The sequence below is a fragment of the Halichoeres trimaculatus genome, unplaced genomic scaffold (assembly GCF_033239565.1).
Source record: "Halichoeres trimaculatus isolate MK-OKI-2021-1 unplaced genomic scaffold, fHalTri1.1 fHalTri1_scaffold_9, whole genome shotgun sequence".
NCBI lineage: Eukaryota > Metazoa > Chordata > Actinopteri > Labriformes > Labridae > Halichoeres > Halichoeres trimaculatus.
The window spans coordinates 35,605,389-35,631,994 of NW_027437188.1; the positions used below are offsets into that span (position 1 = coordinate 35,605,389).

At 40.5% G+C, this 26,606-nt stretch overlaps 1 protein-coding gene and 3 non-coding genes across 5 annotated transcripts in view; 2 read left to right on the forward strand and 2 right to left on the reverse strand.

The window, feature by feature from the left end:
* Positions 1–1,623: 1,623 nt before the first annotated feature.
* On the reverse strand, positions 1,624–1,717 carry trnar-ucu (transfer RNA arginine (anticodon UCU)). Its single transcript has 2 exons — positions 1,681–1,717; positions 1,624–1,659 (listed from the first exon to the last, which is right to left on the reverse strand). It is a non-coding gene; the product is annotated as a tRNA-Arg (tRNA).
* Positions 1,718–4,520: 2,803 nt separating this feature from the next.
* trnar-ucu (transfer RNA arginine (anticodon UCU)) lies at positions 4,521–4,612 on the reverse strand. The gene is given in 2 exon segments: positions 4,521–4,556; positions 4,576–4,612. It is a non-coding gene; the product is annotated as a tRNA-Arg (tRNA).
* Positions 4,613–4,739: 127 nt separating this feature from the next.
* Positions 4,740–4,832, forward strand: trnar-ucu (transfer RNA arginine (anticodon UCU)). Its single transcript has 2 exons — positions 4,740–4,776; positions 4,797–4,832. It is a non-coding gene; the product is annotated as a tRNA-Arg (tRNA).
* A 2,025-nt stretch (positions 4,833–6,857) lies between these two features.
* The window catches only part of LOC141798445 (uncharacterized), a 47,317-nt gene continuing 27,568 nt past the window's right edge, over positions 6,858–26,606 (forward strand). The window contains exon 1 of one of the 2 annotated variants that reach the window (XM_074680399.1): positions 6,858–7,000. The gene's annotated coding sequence lies outside the window, so the exon portion shown is untranslated. Of the gene's footprint in view, positions 7,088–26,606 lie in introns of both variants that reach the window. The other variant, XM_074680398.1, reaches the window with a different exon arrangement.

The window sequence follows — 26,606 nt, forward strand, 5'->3', positions numbered from 1 at the left end:
TTTCTATACACTTTCTTACTTTAGTTTTCTTGATTGCTGCTGTGACTTCAATTTCATTGTACTTGTTACAATGACAATAAAGTTCTATTCTATTCTATTCTTTTCTATTCTATTCTATTCTATTCTATTCTATTCTATTCTATTCTATTCTATTCTATTCTATTCTATTTTGATTATTATCAAATGATTTCACTTTTGACTTGTTACCTGAACCATGTTGAAGTATCCTAAAGTATTTTATGCCAGAGCAACATAACAATGGTGTACCAATGAAGACAAATTAAAACAATTATATTATTTTTTTAAATTAAATTATATAAATTAAAAATATGTTTATATACATATATATATATATATATATATATATATATATATATATATATATATATATATATATATATATATATATATATATATATATATATATATATATGTATATATTATTTTATTTTTTTTAATGTTGAATTTTTATGCCCACGTAGAAAGAGAAATTAAAAACATTTTAACATTTTATGAAAAAACTTGATGCAGTCTTTCATATTTCATATTTCAGGGGTGAAGTCGCTCCAGTTATCCATAAATCACAATGGATATCCAGTATGGAAACTTTTACTTTAATTTTCTAACGCACCTAGTTCAGGATCAAAGGAATGTCATCACAAGAAACAGGATTCACCAACGCTAGAAATGTCTTATAATTTTAATTTCAGTCCATCAAAGTGAAACCAGACTCAGAGCAGGACGCTGACGAGCACGTTAAACCCATCACTGACTCCTCCCCTCAGGTTAAAGAATGAAAAATGAAACATTCGCTCTGTTATTGTTGTTTGATCTGCTCGTTGTAAAAAGTGAGAACCTAAAATGATGAAACACAAACATAATGGGAGCCAAATGAAGCAGAACCCCTCTGGGACTCCTGAATTACTCTGACGAGTCGTCGCTGACAGTGAGCCAGACAGAGTGTGAAAGCGGACAGACGGGCCACGGCAGCGTCATCCACTCGGCTCAGCGGCGACTCAAAGTGACACTTGGCAAGATGTTGATGTAAACAAGTGATACGAGCCAAAAAATCAGAAAGCAGAGCGGCAGAGTGTCACATCCTGGATCCTGCTGTCAGTTTGAGAAATTGGATTCGCACAGGAAGTGACTGAAACGGAGTCCAGACCCTCACGTTCAGAGCAGAGGGATGGTTGAAGTGGACTTCTCATGTGTGACCTGTGGATGTGTAGCAGTTAAACTCCCTCCTTCCTCCTCATCATAAACACGGCACATTGTCTTGGAGTGATTGTCGCCGTTCATCACGCCTGTAAATAGCCTCAGAAACCAGCGTCTTATGTAATTTCCTGCTAAAGCTCTTTCTGAAATACGCTGTTTACGTAACTGCCCTACAACACCAGCCTCATTTACATAATTGCATAGAGATAAAGTCTCTGCAGCAATCTACAGCCCAGCATTTACATATATGCAAATGAGACGCACGTGTAGGCGCACACACAGGACGAGTGTGACAAAGAGGCATTGGTTTGTTGTGTCTGTGGTGGATTTGCATATCGTGTGGAGTGTGTAGTCCCTTCAGTGTTTCACCATATATAGGTCAGGACGTTAGATTGAAAACACAAAGCTCGACTCTGGTGGGACTCAAACCCACAACCTTTGAATGCCTTCATTTTATTTCCATGCTAGAAGTCCAATGCACTGTCCATTGCGCCACAGAGCCACGTCAGAAGTCTAAAAGCTTAGACTTCAAAATTAAAGGGGACATATCATGCTGATCCCTGATTTGATACTTACATATAAAATAACAAATTTGAAAACAAGACCTTTCACCCCCGGAATTTTCAAAAAATTAGATATTGTATTTTTTCTGATATCCTAGAACAAGATTTGATGCCTCTGAAAATAGGTCATTGCCAGTTGGCCGCGAGATTTCAACCTTCGTGACGACACGAGGATCCTTTCTTTTTATTGGAGTAATCTGATGAAGCAGCTCCTCCTCTGTGATGTCAGTTAGTCACACAACCGCCACCGAGGGATACACCCACCAAGAGCCGACTGACTGAGTGCTGGATGCAGGGACTCTGCTCTGCTGAGCAGCTCGGCTTTACATGGTGAATTAGCAGTTAAAACACCGTAGTTTTAGCAGACGTCGTAGTACTTGTGAGACTGTGATATTTGCATGCTTGTTCTGACATGCACTGTGAACCTGGACCACAATAATGCTGCGGTAATAACATAGTGAGGAACTGACGGTAGAGGCGATCTTTAGACTACACTTTCAGCATGATGGATAAAACAGACAGAGAAAAGTGAAGGAGCAGGATGGAGCCCTGTTATAGAAATAGTTTATTGGTGAAGTCTGCCTATATTTCCACGTATAAACTCTACATGTTACAGTACCGGTTTGACTCACCACACTGAAGCGTCCTGAGATGATCTGTGTCCAGGTGGATTTTCTTCCTCCTGAGCTGCAGAACCGTCCGGGTCTGACTCGGGGTCCAATACAAAAGGACGTATCCTACACTCTGACATTTTATTAGTGCTATCAATGCCTTACGGTGAAGTTTTGGCAAACATCAAACTCGCTCGGTCTGCCCCATCCAATATGGCGATTTTGTAAATACTGCCATGCTGCAAAAACCGCCCCCTGGCTCTACCCCCTCCGCCCCTCTGATAGAACTGACCAATCAGAGCACAAAGGGCTGTGATTGGTCAGTTCTATCAGAGATCTTCAGAATGGCCTAAAATGAGGATATTGAGAACGCTATTGTGGGACAATAAAGGAACTAAATGACTTGTACTGAGGACAGAAATGCTTTACAGGCATCCTAGTCTGGCAGAGTGAAAAGGAGAAACAAGCAGGATATGTCCCCTTTAAATGTCTTGAGACATCCACAAAGAGCCCAGCACACTGGATTTCTAGCAAATCATAGAGGAAATTATTTAAAGGTAGCCGATTTGGGTCTCATCACAGTTGATCATCTCAAGGTTAAACACTTGTGTTGATGAAAATTAACTTTAAGAAAATTCAAGTTTCAGTATCATCCAGAGTGTTCGGCTGCTGACCACCACAAGGAAAAACAGACCGTTTGAGTTTGAGGTTAGCTGAGCGTCTTTGTAGCATAACTTGTGGATGACTCAAGATACGTGGCTCTGTTGCGTCAGGGACAGTAATTTGGACTATTAGGTAAAGATCTGATAAAGTGATTCAAAAGTTGTGGGTTCACATTCCACCAGAGTGAAACTATTGGATCATTTGATGGTTGGGCAGATAGGTGTCCCAATTCAGCGGCTGCAGACTACGAAGGCTGGATTTGAAGACTGGTTACGTCACAGCAGTGTGTCGAAGGCTGTCCCATTTCAAAGGCTCCTCCAAATGCGGCCTCCTTTTCAGGTGCCACGAAGGACGGATTTGGTGAATCCTTCGTGGCCTCACATATCCCAAAATCCATTGTGCGTGAACGCCAGAGATGATGGACACGGCCGAACTCCAGAAGGAGTCCTGATTTATCCAGATGTGAAGGATTTCTGGCAACAACTATGTGATTGTATTTCTAAAAGATTAAGAAATTTTTGTTTTACTGTGTTAAAATGTGTTGTTTGGGCTTTTTAAAAAGTAATATACTGAGGAAAACAGTTCTTCATAAATCTTCTAATTAATAAAAAAATTATGTTCACAAGAGTAAATTCTCTGGGGAAAAAAAAAATTCTTTGTGTCTTTTTATTTATTATTTTTCAAAGGGAGTTCAAAAAAATACATTAAACCATTTCAGCAGCTTTTATTTTATAGTTTTTTTTAAATCTACTTTCCCCCCTAGCACATATTCATATATTGAAAATGTATGCTGTTAATTAACTCTCATGTAAATGGTGGCTCTATACTCCATCAATGAAGAAAATAAAAATAAAAATAATAATAATAATAATAACAAAAATAAAAATAATAATAATAATAATAATAATAATAAAAGTGTTTGAAAATTATATATATATATATATATATATATATATATATATATATATATATATATATATATATATATATATATATATATATATATATAAATATATATATATATATATATATATATATATATATATATATATATACATATATAATATAAACAGAGTGATAGCAAATCATGGCTCAATGGACAGCACTTTGAACTTCTACTAAAGCTCTGGAGAAATTATTCAAAGGTTATAGGTTCGAGTCCCACCAGAGTCTGTTTTTATGAGTTCATAATCCACAATCCAAAATCCATTAGGGTTGACCCAGCTGGGGATTAGAACCAGGAACCTTCTTGTTGTTAGGCTAAGCAAAATATCCATCCATTAACTTAGACCACTTTCCCCTCCTGGGGCGGACTACTTTGTGTTCTTTTTACTTTTTTATCTAACATAATGAAACAGCATCAGATCTATACACAAATAATCCTTTATACCACAGATCTATCACTTTATGGTTTTCAGAACAAGTCCAGCAAAAGCATCTTGAGTTCTTGTAGTAAACCACTAAAGCTCGACTCTGGTGGGACTCGAACCCACAACCTTTGAATCACTTCTCCAGTGCTTTGCTAGAAGTCCAATGCGCTGTCCATTGCGCCACAGAGCCATGAATAAACATGCACTAACATGTCATTTAGATCATGAACTGGACTTTTACTGTGTAAGAATGATGAAGTTGTAGGTTCGAGTCCCACCAGATACGAGTTTCTTCACACAACTTTCAAACTTCATGTGGCTCTGTGGCGCAATGGATAGCGCATTGGACTTCTAGGCAACCATATACGAAAGAGATTCAAAGGTTGTGGGTTCGAGTCCCACCAGAGTCGAGCTTTAGTAGTTGATCGAAAGAAGTAGACACACTTCTGCTGCTACACTTGGAAACCTGCTGGTGTCGAAATGTTTTTGTTTGTTTGTTTGTTAAAGATTTCATGGCTGGAGAAAGAAGTAGCTTCCATGGATCTTTATCACTTGTGGGTTCAGGGTTCGAGTCCCATGAGATTTGAGTTTCATTCGCGTTGATACAGTGACCCAACTTTAAGGACTAAAGAAGTAATCAACACGAGAGTTTCTGGATACAGCCAAGGGGTGTTTCATTTGGTAGTTCCCATCAAATTTAACTAAACGTTACTCAACTGTGGTAGGACTTGAACCCAGGACCTTTGAATCACCCCACCGATTCCTTGACTAGAAGTCCAATGCTCTTTTTCAAAAGTAAAGAAGACAGGTCATCAAATCAGAACATTTTATGCATATTTTAAAAACACTAAAATTTATGAAAAGAAAACACCTCTAAATCTCGACTGTGGTGGGATTTAAACCCACAACCTTTGGATGACTTCCTATATGGTAACGAAGTCTCAAAGTCAAGAATCTTGTCCAAAGCCACATGGGTACATCCATCTCTTGAAAGATGTTTGAAAATAATTTATTTTACTGTTTAGTCATGGGTTTGCGTCCTGTCAGAGAAAATATCATTGTCACGAAAAAAGGACGACAAGGCTGAGACGACCTGTGACACTAAATTATTGTACGCTTAAGGGAAAGGTGTGTATGTGTCTTATTAGAGCCCAGTATGTAAAAATGACCTGAACTGTGGTTAAATAAAAAAATAAATAAAAACAAATGTAATAAATCCCAAAACATAAATATTATTTCCCCAAAATGTAACATCTTATCATATTTTGACTTTAATTAAATTATTTTGCTAGATTCTGGGTTTTATCACTTTTTAATACTTTTATTATTTCTAAAATCAGAATCAGAATGAGTTTTATTGCCAAGTACATTTGCACATACAAGGAATTTTACTTGGTGTGTTGCTGCAACAATTAAGAAGAAAATAATACAGAATTACTTGCTCTACATTCTGAAAAATAGAATTAAATTTCGAGAAAGTTAAGATAAAGAATATACAAATATACAAAAAAATAAAAATTAAAAAATTAAATTAAATTAAAAAAATATTTTTTAATTAAATAAAATAAAATAAATAACAATGATAAAGAGAAAAAAATGAGTAAATTCCCAGAAAAAAATTTATAGATATAAATTATTTCTAAAACGAAATAATATATGTATAATTTTAGAAGTATTATCATTTCCTTCCAGTCTTTTATTTTGAAATCATGTAGGGAACAAATCATGGTCACATCACAGCAGCAGTACGGCAAGCAGGAAGTCTCAGTTTTGTGTTTAACAAAGGGAATCTCAATTGGAAAAAGGAAAAGACTTAACCTTCAGATGCTTTTTTCCTCTTCCTGTGAAAAAAAAGGTTGAAACACTCAAAATAAGGTTTAATAGTTAGTTTTTTTTATTTTTTTGTAATTTATCTGAGTTGATTTTTTTTGTTCTCACATATTAAACTGTATTCATGGTGTGTTTTTTCTTTAGTTCTAAAAATACAATAAAAAATCTTTTTTTAATTCTATAATTTTATTGAATTTAAGCTTATATTTCTCCCTCATTAAAGCCTGTGAGAGACTCATATCTGCGCCTGTTTTTATATTTACTGTATTTTGTTGTGTTTCCCATTAAAAATTAATCCATGTTTACAGCTTTGAAACCAGTGCTCGGGTTTTATGACCACATAGTTGTTGTATGCTGTAAAGCTGAGGCAGGGCTGCGTCCCATTCAGAAGAAACTCTCCTTATTTGTTCCCTTTCCTGCTTCCTTCTCGAACCGAACTTTTTAAAGAAGTATCAGGAACTTTAAAAAGTAATAAAAATGATAAAATGTGATAAAAAAGCGCGATGTTAGGGTGTGTAAATTGGCTTTATTCAGAGTGAGGACGTAAAGGAGGACGCATTTCTGCTCAAACGGGATTTCAGTGGAGCTCACACTGGGCGTGGCCTCGGTCTACCTGTTGCAGGTAGCTTCAGGTTACTCGCAGTGTGTCTTCCTGCTGCAGAGTGAAGCGGGGCTCACCTGAGCAGGTGACTTTTATCACTCAGTTACCACCTGATTGACTCCTGTGCGCTCACCTGGATCTCTGCAGGTGTGTGTTTTTCCTCTCTCCTCACACTCGTGGCGTGTTTTACTCTTTTTTCCCCACGGTTCCCGGACTGAGCTCCTCCAGCTGCAGGTGAGTTGATCATCAAACGGACGTCATCAGCGCACGTTCCCGGTTCTCTCTGACTGTCCTCGCGCTGTTTTCACCTGTGGAGCTGTTTCCGGGTGTGTGTGTGTTTGTGTGATTTGAAGCACGCGCTGTTTTCAGGTGACATGTCGCCTCCTGTGAGAGTGTGAAGGTAACAATTTGGTTTGTGTGCGCTCAGGAACCGGTTTTGTGTGTGTGTGTTTGTGCTTTTCTGCGTGTGTGTGTGTGAGTCCGGGCTGCTGCTGTCAGGAGTGTATCCAGTGTCCAGGCCCTGAGGACAGGTGTTTCTCAGGGATGTGTGTGTGTGTGTGTGTTGCCATGATTACAGTCACAGTAACATCCTCTGACGCCTCTTAGAGTCGCTTTCATCGATTTATTGACTGATTTAATCCACACTGTGAAGCTGAGCGCCTGTTTCAGCCTGTGAGCAGCTGAAGGAGATAAATTCAGAGTGAATAAGAGATCGATTTAGTCAGATTGATGCTGAAAGGATGGACTGAACAGGATCAGGCTAAATGGGTTAAACATGCTGATTTACTAAAAAAATAAATGTAAATCTGAATTTATTTAATTTAATCTGAGACGATCAGATTTTTAAAACTTTTTTTTTTCCCCCTAGATCCAACTCCAAGAGGTAAGGTATTTATCAACAGTTAGGTTGAGCTACGCTACACTTTTGTAGCGTAGTTTAGTATCCAGCTATATTTCTCTCTCCTCACAGCCCGGTGCTCTGAGACGTGTCTGTAACGTGTAACGTTAGTGAATCCTGGTTCTGTCCTACCCGAGCTCATCTACCAACTCCAACCTCACCAAGCAGAGCTAACGTAACCTCACTCTTCATTTTATTGATAGACTCTCAAGTTTGAACAGACCACTGCAGAATAACTGCTGACTGTGGGTTGGAGCCAACATTAGCACAAAAAAGTTAGCCATGTTTTCTTGGCTTGTGTTTTAGCTTTTAGCTTGTGTTTAACCACACTGCGTAATTAATGTACAAAGTCTCCCTGATGTCACCCATATGTTTCTGAAACAGTTTTTTGAAGCAGATCGGCTATCACTGCCATAACTGAAGCAACAGGCTTTGAGTACAACTATAGGGTGTCTGTCAGTCACGTGACCTGAACTGTGTCTCTGATTGGGCGAGCTCACTGTCTTAATATCCTCTGAACTGCCGAGTTAGAAGAAATTTAACCCCCTGCGCCGATAGTGAAAGTGATAATGAACCATTCAGAGAGAAGATGTTTTTTGTACCTGGCTGTAAATATGTGCATATCTGCTGTGAAAACACTTTTTTTTTTTAGCTTGGTGTGTTTGTGTGACTTCCTGTTCTTCCAGAGCCAGCCTCGAGTGGACACTCGGGAAACAGCAGAGGTCACGCTTGTGTTTTAGCCTTTAGCACTTGCTTAAGTCTGTGGCTTGTTCTTGAGCTTTTAGCTCATGTTTTAGCCTTTAGGTAATATTTGGTCTTATGCCCCAGTTTTAACCTTTAGTATTTGTTTTAGTCTTTGGCTTGTGTTTTAAGGTTTTTTTTAGCTCCTGTGTTAGCCTTTAGCTTGTGCTCTATCTCTCTCCTGTTCATCCTTCTTCTCCTCTTCTGTCCTTTTTTTCTGGATGACAGTGTAGACATTAGCCCATAGTTTAGCTTGGTTTTAGCCATTAGCCCATGGTTAAGCCTTTTGCAAGTGTTTGAGCCTTTAGCTCATGTTTTGGCCGTTAGCCCATGATTGAGACTTTAACATTAGTTTTAGTATTTAGCTTGAGTTTTAGCCTGTAGCTCATGTTTAAGCTGTTAGCCTGTGTTTTAATCTTTTTACTTTAGTTTTAGCTTTTAACTTGTCTTTCAGCATTTAACACATATGTTAGCCTTTAGCCCATGTTTTAGCTCATGTTTTAGCCTCTAGCCCATGTTTTAGCCCTAAGCTTTAGTTTTAGTCTTTAACTCGTGTTTTAGCCTTTAACACATATTCTAGCCTTTTGCACATATTTTAGCTTGTGTTTTAGCCATTAGCCTATAGTTTAGCCTTTCGAGAGTGTTTTAGGCTTCAGCTCATGTTTTAGCCATAAGCCCATGATTTGGCATTTAGCTTTAGTTTTAGTCTGTAACTCGTGTTTTAACCTTTAGCTCATGTTTTAGCCTGAAGCTTAAATTTTAGTCTTTAACTTGTGTTTCAGCATTTAACACATATTTTAGCCGTAAGCCCATGTTTTAGCTCATGTGTTAGCCATTAGCCTATGTTTTAGCCCTAAGCTTTAGTTTTAGTCTGTAACTCGTGTTCTCGCCTTTAACACATATTTTAGCCTTTAGCACATGTTTTAGCTTGTGTTTTAGCCATTAGCCAATGTTTGAGGGTTTAGCTTTAGTTTAGCCTTTAACTTGTGTTTAGCCTTGAGCTCATGCTCTATCTCTAACTGTTTTTCTTTCTTCTGCTCTTCTGTCCTTTTTCTTTCTGATAGTTAGGCTCCAGTGTCCACCATCACTACAAAAGTAATCACAGAAACCGTTTTCAGCAGAGAAAAACACAGATCTCTGTTCTCTCTGCTAAACTTCACCAGCCGACGTGGTGTGCGTGCTGCTCGACCCAATTGGGAAACTGAGGAATAGCATTTAGAAATAACCTATACTGGTGCTGATGATCTTTTTTCAAAGTGTGAATTAGGATTAGGCAGATATCTAGCAGGGAGAGTTTTTCTTGATCACTTAGAAACTCCTCCTTAACGCCTTTACTGCTCTTTAAGTATCTGAGTTTTCACGTCTGTAACACAAAAGCATTTTCACGTCAGTCATCACATCCATTACTCTCTGCTGGCATGAATACCTCGCCTCCAGGGCAGGAGCTTCTTCTCTCACACCCACTTCACTGCACGTGTGAGACAGAAAGTCAGGACGTTTGGTTACATTAAAGCACCAAAACAACCTGCCGGACTCTTTTTTTTTTTTTTCATTCATGGGTCTTGAATTTTGCATCTCGAGGACCAGTCTGGTACCAGACTTCAAGGATCTCTGTATGTTCAGGTTTTGAATGAAGGATTCCTAGTGTCTCCTCTTCAGTTCCTCATGGAGTGGCGTCTAAGAATCAAGATCTTTGCTGTATGCAGAAGGAAAGTGTTTGAGAGAGTTGATGAAATCCCAGCAGCTTTAAGAGATCATCTGACAATATATTTACTCTTTTGATGAATCTCTTCAGTTAAAAACATCTGTCTTCATATGACGCTTACATGTTTTTTATGTTTTAGTGTAGTTTAGTTTTATGCTGAAGGGGTTTAACCTCTGTGTTCGTCACCTGAGCTCAGGTTTGAATAATGTGAATCAGACAGAGAAACGTTTGATGACGAAAAGAAAGAAACTTCAGATATCTGCAACTGTAAACTCAGGGAAGCTGACGGCGCGGCTTCCTCTGAGCTGCTGTTTCTCTCACAGGTGAGTTCAGGTATGTCTCAGGTCCTCCTAGCTCATTATCCTCCCCTCCTCGCCGCAAAACAAACATCTCACGCGCTGTAAGTAGAGCGTTTCCTTCGGTCGTTGTGCAGGAATGTGACTCTGTGGTGAAACCGTCTCTGCTCCTGACGACACAGCAACGACTCTCTGAGCTGCTTGGTCGTCTGCCAGCAGACTGATCCTCTGCCACACCTGAACCTGAGAAACAGTCAACGCTGCAGCTGTGGGTCTGTCTGAGGAGTCCTCAACATCTCACACTCTTCTTCTGTATCTTCTGCTCGTTAAACACCCCATCATTAACATAGAAGTGACATCAAACCACGCTGATAATCCTGCAGCTCTGAGGTCCCATCATGTTTCAGTCTTCTGATGTTTTATTGTCTTGCGTTGCTGCAAGTTGTTTTTTGATGGTTGCGTCATCGCAACACAACACAGAGGAAGAAAAATAGGCCACTGCTGTTTTTTTCCAACACGGCTCAAAGCCTCTAAGCTTCACAAAGTTCTGCTTCTGCTTTAAAAATTCATACGACAGCGAGACAGTGACGGTTCATACGTTCACTCTGCAGAATGTGGTCGTCGTACAGTAACAGAGTCAGAAAACCTCACGTTCTGTGAATCCATGTATCAGGCGTTCACGTGTGTGTTTGCAGGTACCAGCAGCCATAAAGCCGGCGCTCACAGGTGATTTGATGCTGTAATAACATTATGTGTTGTTATGGCTGTCAGAGGGGACATTAGCCTGCAGATGTGAGGAAACAGAGTCAGCGTGGAGCGCTGCCATGAAGGAGGAAGGGAGGTGTAATGACAATAATCTGAGTCATAATGAAACATTAATGCAACACCAATAAAAACACACTCTTATCAACTCATAACCTGCTCTTCTCTCCTTTAAACTCCCCCCTTCCTCCTCCTCCTCCTCTTTAAACTCCACTAATCATCTCAGGACTCATTACTACAGCAGCTGTCTCAGGTTTTATTGATCTGTGCAGACAGCTAACATCAATACACGAGCATCCTGTCGTCTGTTCCACATCCACAAGTTCAACATCAGGGTTCATATCTGTTTCTAACCATCATAGGTTTTAGCATCCAGTTCATCCCAAACCAGCTGTACAAGTCCCAGACCCTGGATCCAGCTAAACAGCCTCAGACCATCATGCTTACTCCATGTTTACATGTGATTTCACACTGAGGAACCTTCCTTTTCTCAGCCTGCTCCACGTACAGCGTACAAAAATCCTGACGATGAAGCAAAGAGTTCACACTTTGATTCATTCGTCCATAACTCTGTCTTCTGGTCTTCAGTAGTCTATTGGACTCGGGCCAAGATACCGAAAGCAGCTTGCGATATGCTATTAATCACTCCGCGCCACCTGCTGATTCCTCAGCGTAAATTGCCATGATATTGGAAGATATCAGTGTGAAGTTGACAGGTTTCACTATGTTGGCAGGTGTCACTAAGAAATGACAGCAGTCATTGACATATTGGCAGGTGTCACAGCAATTGGTTGGTGTCTGTGGGCGATTGGCAGGTGTCACTGGTGAGTGGCAGGTGACACTATTGAATTGGGAGATGTTGGTGTGCAGAAGACAGGTGTCTCTGGGTGACTGACAGGTGTCACTGAGCAAATGGCAGGTTTCAAAGTAGAATTGGACGGTGTCACTGGGGATGGGAACATTTTACATTTGAAACAATACAGTACCGATGCCAGGTACCTAGAAATCGGTACTGGTACTCAACTGTACCAATTTTCAGTACTTTTTTGTGTTTATGTAGTAAAAAAATTTCAATTTGTTTAAAATTAAAATGTATATATATTTTGTTTAAAACAAATTCGATATTTAACCTTGCAATGCTGTGTTTGTGTCCAGCGAGGAAAATCTTCTACTCTTCCACTTCCTAGGTGTCACAAGGATGCATGAGGTACTAATACAGAACGTGGACATTTTTTATATTAGAAAAACAACAATGAGGGAACATTATAGCGAATTTTGACAGACTTCTTACAAAATATATACACTTGTTACGTATATAGATGGCTCTCAAGTGTCATGCATTAAATGTGACACTCACGCAAAAAAATGTAGTCTACAATTCCTAGTGTGCTGTGGTCGCCACGGAACCGGCAGGAGGCGGGCACGTTGTGATTGGCTATGGCGTAGGAGTGTGTGGGGCATAGGTACTTTTGACAGAATTTGGTCGGTACCTTTAGGAGTACCTAATTCTGTAACCATCCCTAGGTGTTAAAGCAATTTGTTGGTGTCGCTTAGTGATTAGCAGGTGTCAGTGTGCAGTTGGAAGGTGTCTGTGTTTAATTGGTTAGTGTCACTATGTGATCAGCAGGTATCACTGTGCAATTGGCCGGTGTCACTGTGCGACTGGTAGGTGTTGCTGACAGATTGGCAGGTGTCAGTAATCAGTAGATGTCCCTTAGTGTATGGCAGGTGTCACTGAGTGACTGGCAGTTGGCACAGAGTGATCCCATACCAGGAGCTGCTCTTGGATCTGAGTGTCCCTGGTCTGATGGTCCAGCCTTTGGTTCTTCTTCTGCCTCTGTCTCAGTGATGGAGGTCTTTCTTTCTGCAGTCTGACCTGTCAAAGCTGCAGCTCAGAGTCTCCTCTTCACAGTAACTGAAACTGAGACTGGGACTCTACCACCTCTTTGAAGCTGTCAGGTTATGACTAAAATGTTTAAATAGTGTGCGGGAACTTTTCTTCTGTTGAGAAATATGTGGACAAATTGGGCCATTTTAAAACCTTTGACCAGTAGTTGCGCACCTTAACACTCCTAGGATATTTTCAACGTTTGTTGCCAAAAGATTTTTCCTCTGGAGCCACCATAAATCATGGTTGTAGCTTTTTCAGTGGTTGGAAAACTCCAGGTTGCAGGGGGTGTTTTCCTCTTGTGCCATCTCCCTTCCTCCACTCTTAGCCGTGTTTGAGTCTTTTTGTCAACTAAGTACCAATTTTTCTCTTTGACCCTGAAACCAGCTTTGATACCGTTTGTAATCAAGTGTTCAGTCGTTCATTCGATAAAATACCTGAAACTACTAAAGGGATCATTAACGCGCCCTTCACACACCCTCAGTACAGTAACCAGCTGGGAAACATCAGGCTCTGGTCGAACCGAGGAGCACGTCAAAGGAAACCCGACACACCAAACAATGAGAGCTTTATTTTGATCGGCACGTTTTCAGGTATCGCTGTCGTGGTTTCAGGTGAGAACCAGGTCAAACTGTTCTACCGGCCTCTCAGGTAACAGTTAACCACCAGCTCAGGTGACCGTAGTGAAACTGTAGCCACAGTTCACTGAAACGTGACACAGTCGCTGCCAGCCTGAGCGCGGTGACATCATTCAGGTTTCAGTGATACCGTACGCCTCCTTTCAGGGTCCGTACCGGAGCGTTTGACACGTTTTTGTGAGTTGACCCTGCAGCGGAGAGGGGCGAGGTATTCATCCTATATCTGACCCACTTCTCCATTACACAGGGGACCTCAGAGTTTGACCTCAGGCTCAGTTTCAGTCCAGTACTCGTTCAGGTGAAGTGGGGCACGCTGACAGTCAGAAGAGTTGGAGAAGACAACGAAGAAACGACGAGTCTTGTTGGTTTGAACCTCTGTTTCTGTTTCTGGTTTGAATTCTGAGTTTTGGTTTCCTGTGTTTGCAGAGCAGATTTCCCTCCTCGGTGATTCAAGTCACATAAAAGAGATTAAAGAAATATTTCAATTTTTTTAAACTGCTTACTGAAATCTTTATTCGTCCCTCGGAGTGAATCTCCCGACATGCAGTGTTTACTCAGAGACACTTTTGGTCCGCCAAGTCATTTTAACACCACAGTCCTTTATTAGTTTGTATGTTTTCAGGGAAATTTGCATCTTTTTCTGCCAAATCCAAACATCTTCAGGAGACTTTTTGGGCACAAATGGCTCCTCTAAAGTCATGGAAGTGGAAAAAAAAAGTGTTGGTATTCTCTTTGTCCCCTGTGTGGCGTGATGTTGGCGTCAGTACGTCGTTCTGTGCCCTTGGAAGCTTTGTGATTATGTTTGCTTTAATATAATTTTTGTACATAGTATTTTTTTGGTGGATGTTTTTGTGTTTTAGAGTCAATGTAAGACTGACGACATCCTTTGTTTTGTTGGATACATTGATAAACCGGTGGACAAGCAATGCAACGTCTTTAGAGTATTAATGTCAGGGAGAGTTAAGCTGTTTGTCAAGGTTTATACAGAACAGTGGGATAGGAAGGGGCCAGGTTATGGCAAGAAGCTTTCACAGTAGTTCATTCTGGATGTGATGAAGGGTGGGTCAGGGTTTCAGCTGTAGGGAAGGAGGGTGTAGAGCAAAGACGGCTGTGTTTCTGAGGTCAAATGTGACAATGGCGTCTAGAATTATGCTCAAGTTGTTATCAGCTGATCAGGATCCAATCTGTTCAAAAAGGCCTTTTAGTCAAAGAATTAGTTTGTATTAATTTGGTATTCTTAAATTAAAACTTATTTTTATGACTAACAGGCCTTCTGGCTAAAGGGTCTTCTAATTATAGGGCCTTCTGACCAACAGGCCTTCTGACATTTTGACGTACTGGCCATCTGACTTTCTGGCTAATAGACCCTGTGACTTCCTGGCCAACAGATCTTTTGACTTTCTGGCTTAAGGGCTTTCTAACTTTTTTTCTGGCTAAAGGGCCGTCTGACTTTTCTGGCCTTATGACTTTTTCACTTACTGGTCTAATCACTTTTTTACTTGAGTGCCTACTGACTGTCTGACTAAAGGGCCTCCCGACTTTCTGACTAAAGGGCATTTTGACTGTCTGGCTAATAGGCCTGGGACTTTCTGACTAAAGGGCCTTCTGACTTTTTGACTCAGATGCCTTCTGTGTGTCTGACTATAGAGCCTTCTAACTATCTGACTAATGGGTCTATTGACCTTCTGACTAAAGGGCCTTCTGACTGTCTGACTGATTTCCTTCTGATTTTCTGACTAACATGCCTTTTGACTGTCTGACCGAAGGGACTTCTGACTTCTTGACTAAAGGGCCCTCTGACTGTCTGGACTTAAGGGCCTTTTGACTGTCTGACTAATAGGCCTTCTGACTTTTTTCTGACTAAAGGGCCTTCTAACTGTCTGAGTCAAGCGCCATCTGACTGTCTGACTAAAGGGCTTTCTGACTGTCTGACTAAGAGCCTTCCTGACTGTCTGACTAAAGGGCCTTTTGACTATTTGACTAAAGGGCCTTCTGTGTGTCTGACTAAAGAACCTTCTAACTATCTGACTTAAGAGCCTTCTGACTTTGTGACTCAAGGGCTTTCTGTCTTTCTTGACTAACGGGCCTTCTGACTGTCTGACGGAATTCCTTCTAATTTCCTGACTAACATCCCTTCGACCGGACTTCTGACTTCTTGACTAAAGGGACCTCTGACTGTCTGGACCTAATGGCCTTCTGACTGTCTGACTAGGGGGGCCCCCTGACTGCCTGACTAAAGGCCCTTCTGACTGTCTGACTAAAGGTCTTTCTGACTGTCTGACTGTAGGGCCTTCTGACTTCCTGACAAACTGGCCCTTTGACTGTCTGACTAAAGGGCTTTCTGACTGTCTGACTTAAGAGCTTTCTGACTGTCTGACTAAAGAGCTTTCTGACTGTCTGACTAAAGGGCCTTCTGACTGTCTGACTAAAGGCCTTCTGACTGTCTGACTAAAGGCCTTCTGACTTTGTGACTAAAGGGCCTTCTGACTGTTTGACTAAAGGGTCTTCTGACTGTTTGACTAAAGGGCCTTCTGACTGTTTGACTAAAGAGCCCTTTGGCTTTCTGGCTTTTCACCTTTAGGTGTTGACCTTGCTGGTCTTAGTCTTTTTTTTTTGTCCCCCTACTGGTCTGGTGGTGTAGTGCAGTCACTCTGTTTTCTACATTCATCACTGGTCTTAAAAGTTTTATTTTCTTTGGACTTTAGGACTTGAGATGCAGACAAACAATGGGCCACAGGAACTTTTTGGTCCCTGGAAGAGGAGCCTCTGGTTGTTCAGTTTTTATTTCAGTGAGACAGTCGATCAGTACGGTAAGGAAAGAAGAAGTGATGGATGTGGTGGAAATTTAGTTTTGGACATCATCAGAAAAACACGTTACTGGGTGAGCCTGTAGAGAATGAACAGAGGACCGAGCACAGAACCCTGGGGGACGCCGTGAGAATTAGCACAAGTTTAGCAGCTCCTGTGCACAGGAGCCAAGTCTGACCCCAAAATACGCTGGAAACAGCTGATGTGATAAAGAGATTGAAGGTTTTGTTGTGTTTTATTCTTTATGGGAACATTTCTCATCAGACTCAGAGATGTGTCCCCACACACTCCTTCACTCTCTGATCCTTTACTCTGATCCAAACACCTCCCCCCCTTCGGTCCGTATATTTCAGCGCTCTCTGCCGCCTCCTGACGCCACTTCCAGCTTAGTTAGTTTAACATTCAAATCTGCAGCGGAGCGCTGACGTATTTGGGTCATGAGATTAAGATCTGCTCAGTGAAAGAGGCTCCTCTGACACCTTTAGAAACTTCAAAGTCCCGCTCTGCCTGTAACCACATCCGACATAATCACCGAGCGCAGAATAACGAAGTCATATCTGTCTGACTTTCTCACATGTACCAAAACCCAAAACGTTACCGCTGCTGTTTGCGTGGTTGTCGTGTTTTAAAGGAAGTAAAACGGGGCGCTGAAGGAACGCTCAGATCGTGATTTATCTCAGGTCAGAAAGTCAAAAACTCTGCTGCTCAAATCTTCATCAGAGAAAGTCATCCCTGGTGAATGCATGTTTCTAAGTTTGCTGTTTGTCGTTGTTTCATGGCTGGGTTTATATTTCTCAGGGCCTGGAGCTCAAAGCTGAAAAAGAGTCGACTTGCTGACGAGAAAAATAGAGAGTATGATCGTTTTGCTCTCCCCTGCAGCTCTAATGTTCTCCTTTCTCTCCGTCAGTTATTTTCAGGATGATTTGTAAACTATTCACCCCCCAGACACTCTCGCTGTCTCCATTTCTCTAACTTCTCTGCAGAATCGGACAGTTGAGCTCAGGTAGCATCGCCCCTCCTCCTCCTCCTCCTCTTGTTCTCTGTTTGAGGAGGACAGAAAGGCTGCTTGTTCCCGGCCTGCCTCCTTTTGTCCAGATGAGACAATGATCTGACTCCAGGCGCAAAGAGGAGGAGGAGGAGGAGGAAGAAGAGGAGGAGGAGAGGGATATTCGTGTGTGCTGTAACAGGTGAGGGCAGGTTTGCAGGATTAGTTTTTGCATCATATCCCTCAGAAAGAAGAAGCCGGTGTTCGTCCTGGTTTGAGTTTGACCTCAGATTCTGCAGGTGGTGACGTCCTCAGGTAACAGGAGCGTACTGTACGACAGGAGGGGGGAGGTTTGACAGCAGAGCAGTCGACCTTATGTTCCTGCACACACACACTCACACACACCTACAGATGTCAGGCTGCACTCGGCTGCACACTTGTGATTTTAAATTATACCTCTGAATGTTTGAGAGCCAGTCCTCACAAGGTGAGAAAGTAAAGGAGGGTCAGCGTCCCAGAAGAGTTTGTGCTCGGCACAGTCTGCATTCTTCCACTCAAGAGTCTCCTTGCTGAAGCGACTGCTTTTTTTGTCCCTGAAATCTCTGTATCCGTCTGTAAACTGACCAAAACGCTCTGTTCTCTGCACCAGACTTGTCAAAATGATGAGGTCACCACATAAGGATCTAATAACTGCCCATAACTCCACCCCCTCCGCCAATCACAGGGAAGGAGGTTTGTGGGGCAAAGAGTCTTAAAGAGACAGCAGCTTAAACAAAGTGTTTCAGAAAAAGGCTGATATACGGGTTTTCTAAAACACCAGAGAGAAAAATATAGATTATTATGGGCTGTAAATCATATCAGTATACAACAGGGGCACCAGAGGGACAGAGCACAATACCCCCTCTTTAAGCTGGGTTATGAAATTTACAACCCCATTGCTAAAAAAGCTGTGATCCTGTGTAAAATGTTCATAACAGATGGTTTCCAAATCTTACGTTTAATTGAAAATGGTGCAAAAATCACATCGTTGTACATTTTAAACAGTTGTTGCAGGAACTGGCTTCCCTTGATGACATCACCCGTCTTTAAAAAAAAAAAAAAAAAAAACTCTGGAACATTTCTTTAGCTTAACTAGGCAACATTCCAGAATACTTCATGATATCTTTAAGGCAATTTCTGGAATGTTTTTCTCCATCTTCAAAGACATTTTGGGCAAAATTTCAGAATACTTTGCTTTAAATAAAGTCTGGAATCTTTCCTTAATCTTTAGAGACATTCCAGATTACTTTCCTTTATCTTAAGGGACAATTAAGGGCAACATTCAGGGATACTTTTCTTTTATTCAAAGAAATTCCAGAATACTTTCTTTTAATCTCTTAAAAAATTCTAGAATATTTTCATGTAATCTTGAAAAACATTTTAGAATACTTTCCTTTATTTTAAAGGCCATTTAGGGGACATTCCAGGACACTTTCCTTTAATTTTCAAAGACATTCTGGAATACTTTACTTTAATCTTCAAAGACATTCTGGAATACTTCCTTTAATCTTAAAAGACATTCTGGAATACTTTAGATTAATTTTCAAAGACATTCTAGAATACTTTCCTTTAATCTTTAAAGGCATTGTGGAATACTTTAATCTTTAAAGACATTCTGGAATACTTTCCTTTAATCTTCAAAAATATTGTGGAATACTTAAGTTGATCTTCTAAGACATTCTGGAATACATTTGTTTAATCTTCATAGATACTCTGGAATACTTTAATCTTAAAAATATAATCCAGATTTTTTTCTAAAAATCTTCAAAAACAGATTACTTTCCTTTAATCTAAGACACTTGAGAACATTTTTCCTTTCTCCTAAAGACCATTAAGGGCAACGTTCTGTAATACAGTTCTTTAATCTTCAAAGACATTCCGGAATACTTTCCTCAATCTTGGAAAACATTCCAGAATATTTATCTTTAATCCTTAAAAACATTCCATAATAATTAATTTTGAAAACTTTTTAGGGCAACAATCCAGAAGAGTTTCCTTTACTCTTCAGAGACATTCCGGAATACTTTCCTGTATCTTGAAAAGCTACTTAAGGCAGCATTCTGGAATACTTTATTTACTCTTTAAAGACATTTTGCGCAGATTTTGCAGATTTTTGGAACACCTGTCTCCTTTTAGGAGCAGAGGATACAGCATCCATGAATTCCAAAAAGAGTTAGAAGAATTGGATTTGGATTCCTCAGACTACAGGGCAGCCTGAACCTGAGTCTATGGATGCAGTGAGTTAATATGAGCTGATATTTCAAAGCTTGCAGTGGTTTCCAAATAAAAAGATCAATAGCTGCTTTTTTCCTCCAGCTTCTTCCCTTTCCATGCAGACTGTCCACTCGGCCATTAGACCTGATGAATTTCCTCCACCTCGGCTTTTCATCTTTTTACTGAAACATAATACAAAAATCGTTTCTTGATTCATGTTTGCCCTGAACTCTGCCCAAAGTTAGTTTCCGCTCTCTCTCACTGACACTCCTCTTCCTCTGGCCTCACGCCACGGCAGGTTTCATCCTCCCTGTGTGCTCCTCGTGGACAGATGTTGAGAGGAGCGCTAACACAGTCTCTCCTGTCAGACAAACAGAAATGATGTTAAATGTGGAGACACTCAGGTCTCAGGTGTGTGTTCTCAGGTGTGTGTGTTCACAGCTGAGGAGCAGAGGGGATGATTAACTTTGTCTCAGGACACAGACGTTATTTTAATCAGTCTCGCTTCTAATAGTCTTAACTTCCTCTCACCTTCATCACCTCCTCAGCTGAATATCACTTTCGCTCTCAAGCAGCAGCGCTCTAATAGGAGCCATCCATCTCTCCGCCTCGCCGCTGAAACCTCAGCGAGTGATGCATTTCAGCGCCTCGTTCCAGCATCCTGCAAAACTGCACTCACTGACCTGCTCGGCTTTCCTCTGCACACATAATCCGCTCTGATTGGACTTCTCTAAATGTGAAGGTCGGCCACAAATTAAAATGTCCCCTCCTTTTACCTTTAACGCACACAGAAGTGAAAACAAATGAAATACAGATTCCTCACCTCAGGTGAACATTTTCTCTAACGCTCTTTTTTAATCCTGCAGCATTAGAAGGAAGAAAGCTGCGTTCAAGAGAAGAAGGAGATTAGAAAAAGTTCACAATCAGCATTTTCTAATTACAACGTGAAGGGTTAGAAGTTAAATTAAGGTAAATAAGGGAAGAGTGCAGCGTTGGGAATTAAAGTCTGGGGAAGTTTTATCTTTAAGGAAACTTAACACCCCAGCAGCAACGAGCTGAAAAAGTGGCATTTGGCATGTCACTTGCAGCAGAGTGGATCATGCCACTTCCTAGTGGGATATACCAGTTTGAAAACTGGAATGACAGTTCCTTAGTGAGATACAGTGGCGTCATTAGGCCTTATTTGAGGGGCTGAACTCCTCCTAAAAATATCATTTGCAATTGACTTGAGCTAACAGTAGTTTATGATTATTGGTTGTTATTATTATCATATTATTATGATGAATATAATGATAATAATACATTAACAATAGTCACTCCGCGATCCCTATTGATCTTTTCTAGTCACTTATGTGCCAAAATTTTGATCAATCTGACTTCAAATTACAAAACTATCATTGTGTTGTCTGCGAGAGTCGTGGCGTTAGCCTCTATGTTGAGCAGTTATTAACTTAATTTGTTGTGTTTGGTTTGTTACACATTTCTTCATTTGCATCTCCTGGGGCTGAAGCCCCCCTGTCCCTAAATCCTAGTGACGCCCCTGGTGAGATGCTAGGCTTTGAAAACTGAAAGGTTATACCACTTCCTTGGTGAGATATTCCAGTTTGAAAACTGGAATGACACTTCCATCAGTGGTATGCCACTTTTCTAGGACTGGCATATTCTGTTTTCTATAAAGGCATATCTTTATGGGACTGACTCTTTTTTTTTCTTCCTTTCTTTCTTTTTTTTAACTGACAGTTAAAACTCCAGCAGTAGTGAGGACCTGAAACTGTTTTAAATGCTTTAACATGGCACATGACTTTGCGAGGTGTGGCACTCTGTCTCAAACAAAAATGGCTTCTTTTTAAAAAACTTGTTCAGCCCTTTAGTTCTTCAGTTTTAACTGTATTGAAATAAATGTTTCATTGATTTGATTTGTTGCTACATGCCTGTGATCGGTAAGTGGCGGTAAGCATCTGAGTTGTTTGCATGCAACAAAGAAAAAGAAGCAATGCTCTGCATTCAACTCAGTCAGACTGGACACAGTGGCTAGGCTAGGCAAAGCTAATGCTAACGCCAACCAAGTTAACTGATCAACTGCAATCAACTGCCAAGTGTAATATTGATAAAAGGGTGTAACTTTCAGAACAGTTACGCTGAACAAGAAAAGACACTAATGAAAGAAGATTTGACTGTTAGCCTGTTTACTGTTTCCTCTGACACACACACACACACACACACACACATGAAAAATCACCGAATACATACATTTTTTTTTCGTTACTGCTAAAATTTCATTGCAGATAAAAATTAGAATATTCCACTAAGCCACAGGTGGTGTGTCTGATACCACTTTTTGTTTTCACTGTTACTAACTCGCTGCATCACACTGAGGTAAAGATAGGTTTTTATTATAGGTGTTTTTTCCCCCCAGATTTAAATCCTTCATTTTAGTCTTTCTTCACAAGTTGGGTTGGAAAAAAGTTGAGATCAGATCCCCTGATGAATAAAATATCGCCTGAAAAATATGGCTCCTGATAAAGTCTTTAGACGTCATCAAACTTTTTCCCATCATTTGGTTGTAAAAAAGCAAACTTAAACAAAAATTGAAGACTTGCAATCTAAATTGAGTCGGCACTCCCCAAAGTCAAGAGGGAATCGAATCACGAGAAAAGCATTTGGTCCAAGCCCTAATTTTTATGGCATCAAAACTTCATTTCTTTGCAGCTTTTTAGACATTTTGAACTTTTGCAGCATTTAAATTTAAGTGGGCTGAAGTTGATTCCTTCTGGAGCTTTGCAGTTTCATCTCATTGTAATTCACTGAATTATCTTGAATCATGATGCTTGGAAACCAACGGAACAAGGACTATGCAGATCTTAAAATGATTTTTTTTTTGTCCGTTTTTTCAAAGTCATATCTCTGGATCTGTCGGCCCCTGATGGGCTGACCCTGTGAGCATCCTCATTTCACCTCAGCACCACTGGCCCGTCATTAAAGCTGTGTATGAACCCCCACCCTCTTATTTCAGGTCTCAGGACATGGATCTTATTTAAATGAGTCTAAGCCGAGTCTTCAGAGTCCAACTTCTCTTCTTTTCCTCTCACCCCGATCTCCTCCCCGGCTCAGTATCAGCGTCAGGTTCAACAAAAGCCTTTCTCTTAATCCTAATAAGAGGAATCCAGCTCCTCTCTGCGGCTACGGCGCGGTGTACAGCAGAGAGGAAGAGGTGATATCCTCATCATCTCAGCAGGGATGAGTCTTAATCGTGCAGATGAGCTGCCTCCTCTCATCCTCTCACGCTGCTCGGTCTGTCTGCCTCTGCTCTCCTGCAGGCAGAGCAGCAACATCCAATATTCTGTAAGAAGTTTCCTGGTATCGAACAAAAACATCTGCCAACAGGGGAGGGAGAAACACGATAAGAGTTCTGGAGAGCCGCATTAAATCAGGCCTCCGCCAAACACTATGTGACCTTTAGAAGTAGTTTAAAAACTGACTTCAGACTCCAGATAACGCTCCTGAAACCAGGTTTTCTTTTAATTCATCCAATTAGAGCCGAGCTGCAGAGGAGGATCTGATAAGAATAGAAACCTCTGTACAGGAAGGAGTCAGCCTACCAACCTCAGGACGAGTTTAATAATCGAATGCTAACAATGCTCCACAGGATTCCTGACTCCATCCTGCAGAAAAACCTTTTGCATAACGAGAGTAAAACATTATTTTACAGATCTACACGTGACTTATTTTTAGAAAACAATAAATACAGTTCAGTACTTTTCAGAAAAAAGAGGACTTGAATACAAGACAGCCAAATGATATCTTCAAATCACCACAACAATCAGACGTGAGAAACATTTCTACCAGGTGGATTAATTTTTTAAAGTTTGACCACAGCCCATCTGGAATGACTGGGGAGATGGATTTTTTGACCTATACTGCAGCCAGCCACCAGGGGGAGCAGTTTTTGTGGTAGCAGGGCTGAGTAAGATGACGTCCATTTGTTTTTACAGTCTTTGGTCAGGACACAACATGAAAATGAGCAATGACATCTTCTTTTAGCTGCAGCTGTAACAGACACAGAGTGATCTAACTGGGGCGGATAGCGCCCTCTGCTGTTAAAAAAGGGCATCAGGAATCATGTTTCATCTCCCTGATTCAAACCGTTCCTGGAGTCCAGATCCTGGACTGTGTGGAGGCTCCGTTATGCCCCTGATGGAGGAGTCTGGATCCTGGTTTCAGTGTTTGTTCAGAGACAGAGACAAAGGAAGGGAGGGACGTTACTGAGCTGATACCAGCGCCTGTTTGTCCAGTCACACACTCATTGTTCAAAGTCATAGAGGTTACAGACTGAGACACACACACACACACTCTCTCACACACACACACACTGAGGAAGCTGTCCAGATATCACATTGGATGAGGAAGCGTCAAACATCCCAGCCAATCAGACACTCCACTGAAAGCTCATCTGTCCAATCACGTGACAGGATTCTTTTTCTGTTGTCTGGCCCAGCTGGAGGTGTCTGTGACATCATCAGTGATGTCATGAATAATGGGTTTCAGACTCATTTTCAGTCAGCCTGATTGAGCGAGGTGTTTGGTTAAAGGCTTAATGTGTGTGTGTGTGTGTGTGTGTGTGTGTGTGTGTGTGTGTGTGGCAGATGTTAAGCCTCCTGTAAAGATGACAAAGGCAGTGACAAACAGTTGTGATGAAAAGGTGCTCAAACAGCCGTGCAGGCTGTAAACTGCTGTTAATAACCGAGCGTAACACAAGGCTTTTAGCGTTCTTGAACGTCCTCTCACAGATGATTAAACTCATATTTGGCTTTTTTAATGTTTTGCATCTTTGTTGTGATGATGCAAATGATCCTGAGAGTTGATCCGTCTCTCTCTGAGTCACATGTAAATCCCGCCCGCCTGTGGAAAACTACCAGACACAAACACGCCGCTGGGTTTGCATTCACCGAACAGAAATTTCAGAGCTCAGTTTGCAAGATTTCAGCCTTGTTAGGATGACAACTTCACCAAAAAGTCAAGACAGGAAACAATCCTTCATTTTTCATTGTTTTATGTTCCCTTTGCTTTAAAAAAAAAGGTAAAACCACAGAGTAAATCAGCCTCACTTTTCAAAAATCACTGTGTCCAGTTCCCTTTAGTGGCGTTTTGAATCCACAAGGCAAGCTGCCACGAATTTAAAGACTTACCCATCTCTAATATCTCTATTTTGTTTGCTTAGCTTTTGTCCTAGAAACTTAAAATTTTAGATAGTTTCTCTTAAAAGACATATCTTTTGATGTACCTGAGTTCATTTGTTTTCTCCTAATGATTGTCGAGGCATCGAAGGGTAAGCGCGACCAAATTGTGGCCTTGAAGGAGGCTGGACTGATGATTCAAATCATGAAAAAGGTGAATGTTTGTCGTAAGACTGTCTACAACGTCATGAAACGATACAAGGAGACTGGCAACACCAGCAGCAAGCCAATCCCTGGAAGAAAACGTTCAGTCCGGACCAAAAGGGTTGTTGAGACGGTGAGGAAGAGAATCCAAAGGAAAGGGCGGCCATATTGAGATGTAAATCTTTTTGGTGACAGAGAATAAAGTTTAGAAACTGTGTTCAATGTTTGTTATGTTTGTCTGCAAGCATTTTTGGATAGCGCGGAAAAAAACGATGGGTAAATCCTTCTGGCCTGCCCTGTAGCCCAAACCGACTGAAATTCAAAGACGTCTTTTTATGACCCACAACTTATTTTTTGTATCAAGTGGTTTTATTTACCTCTGACTCCCTCTGTAAGGTCAGCATTCAACCCTGAGAAAATCAGTCTAAAGATATCGATTTGTCCACATGGGGTGCTAAAGTCAACACAAACTGATACACTGCAAAAACTGAACTCTTATCAAGTGTTTTGTCTTATTTTAAAAAGAAATTGTCTTTTTAGACTTATTTCCAGCCACATTCACCTGACCAGTCCAGAAAAATATCTTGTTTCAAGTTATTTTAAGACAAAATGAGGTTTGAATAGCTTGTAACTTTTTTCTTATTACAGCAATTTAGACCTCATTTTGTCCTTAAATAACTTAAAATAAGACATTTTCTGGGCTGATCAGTGAAATGTGGCTCATATAAGTCTAACAAGACATTTTTTTCTTAAAATAAGACAAAAACACTTCAAAAGATTTCCGTTTTTTCAGCAACACACTCAGTGTTAGCTTGTCGTCAGTAAAGAAAGTCGCTATTGGCTGATCCAGAGTTTGATAAAAGTGGCTAACGCCTAATTTGCAAAACAAGATCGGACAACATGTACACACCAAGAAAAAAAAACAGGCTTCAATAGGGCTGAACGATTTTGGAAAATAATGTAACTGCGATTTCTTTAGACCAATATTGTGATTGCGAGTAAGCATACCTTTTTTTTTTTTTTTTTTTGGAGGGGGGGGTTACGTTTAGCTTCTGCATTGTTCACTTAACACAAGTTTTAAGTCATTTTGTAGTATGACCAACATAACAAAGATACTGTTAGCATCTAAACAAGTCTGTTTTGCATTTCTTAATTGAAAAAGAAAAAGGAACACTGTGAAATTTTACTGACCGTCAGTAAGAGCAACAAACCATACAGAAAAAAAGTGACAAAGGGGTACGGCTCTACGATCTACTGGATGGATCTTTGCAGCCCACAGGTTTTTTTTTGCCAGAAAAAAAAAAAAACAGCATTTTGACTTCTGCTGGTTTTAAGGGAGAACAAGTACAAGTTACTATTTTTTTTATTATTTGAAAATTGCATTGTATCACATTGCGATGT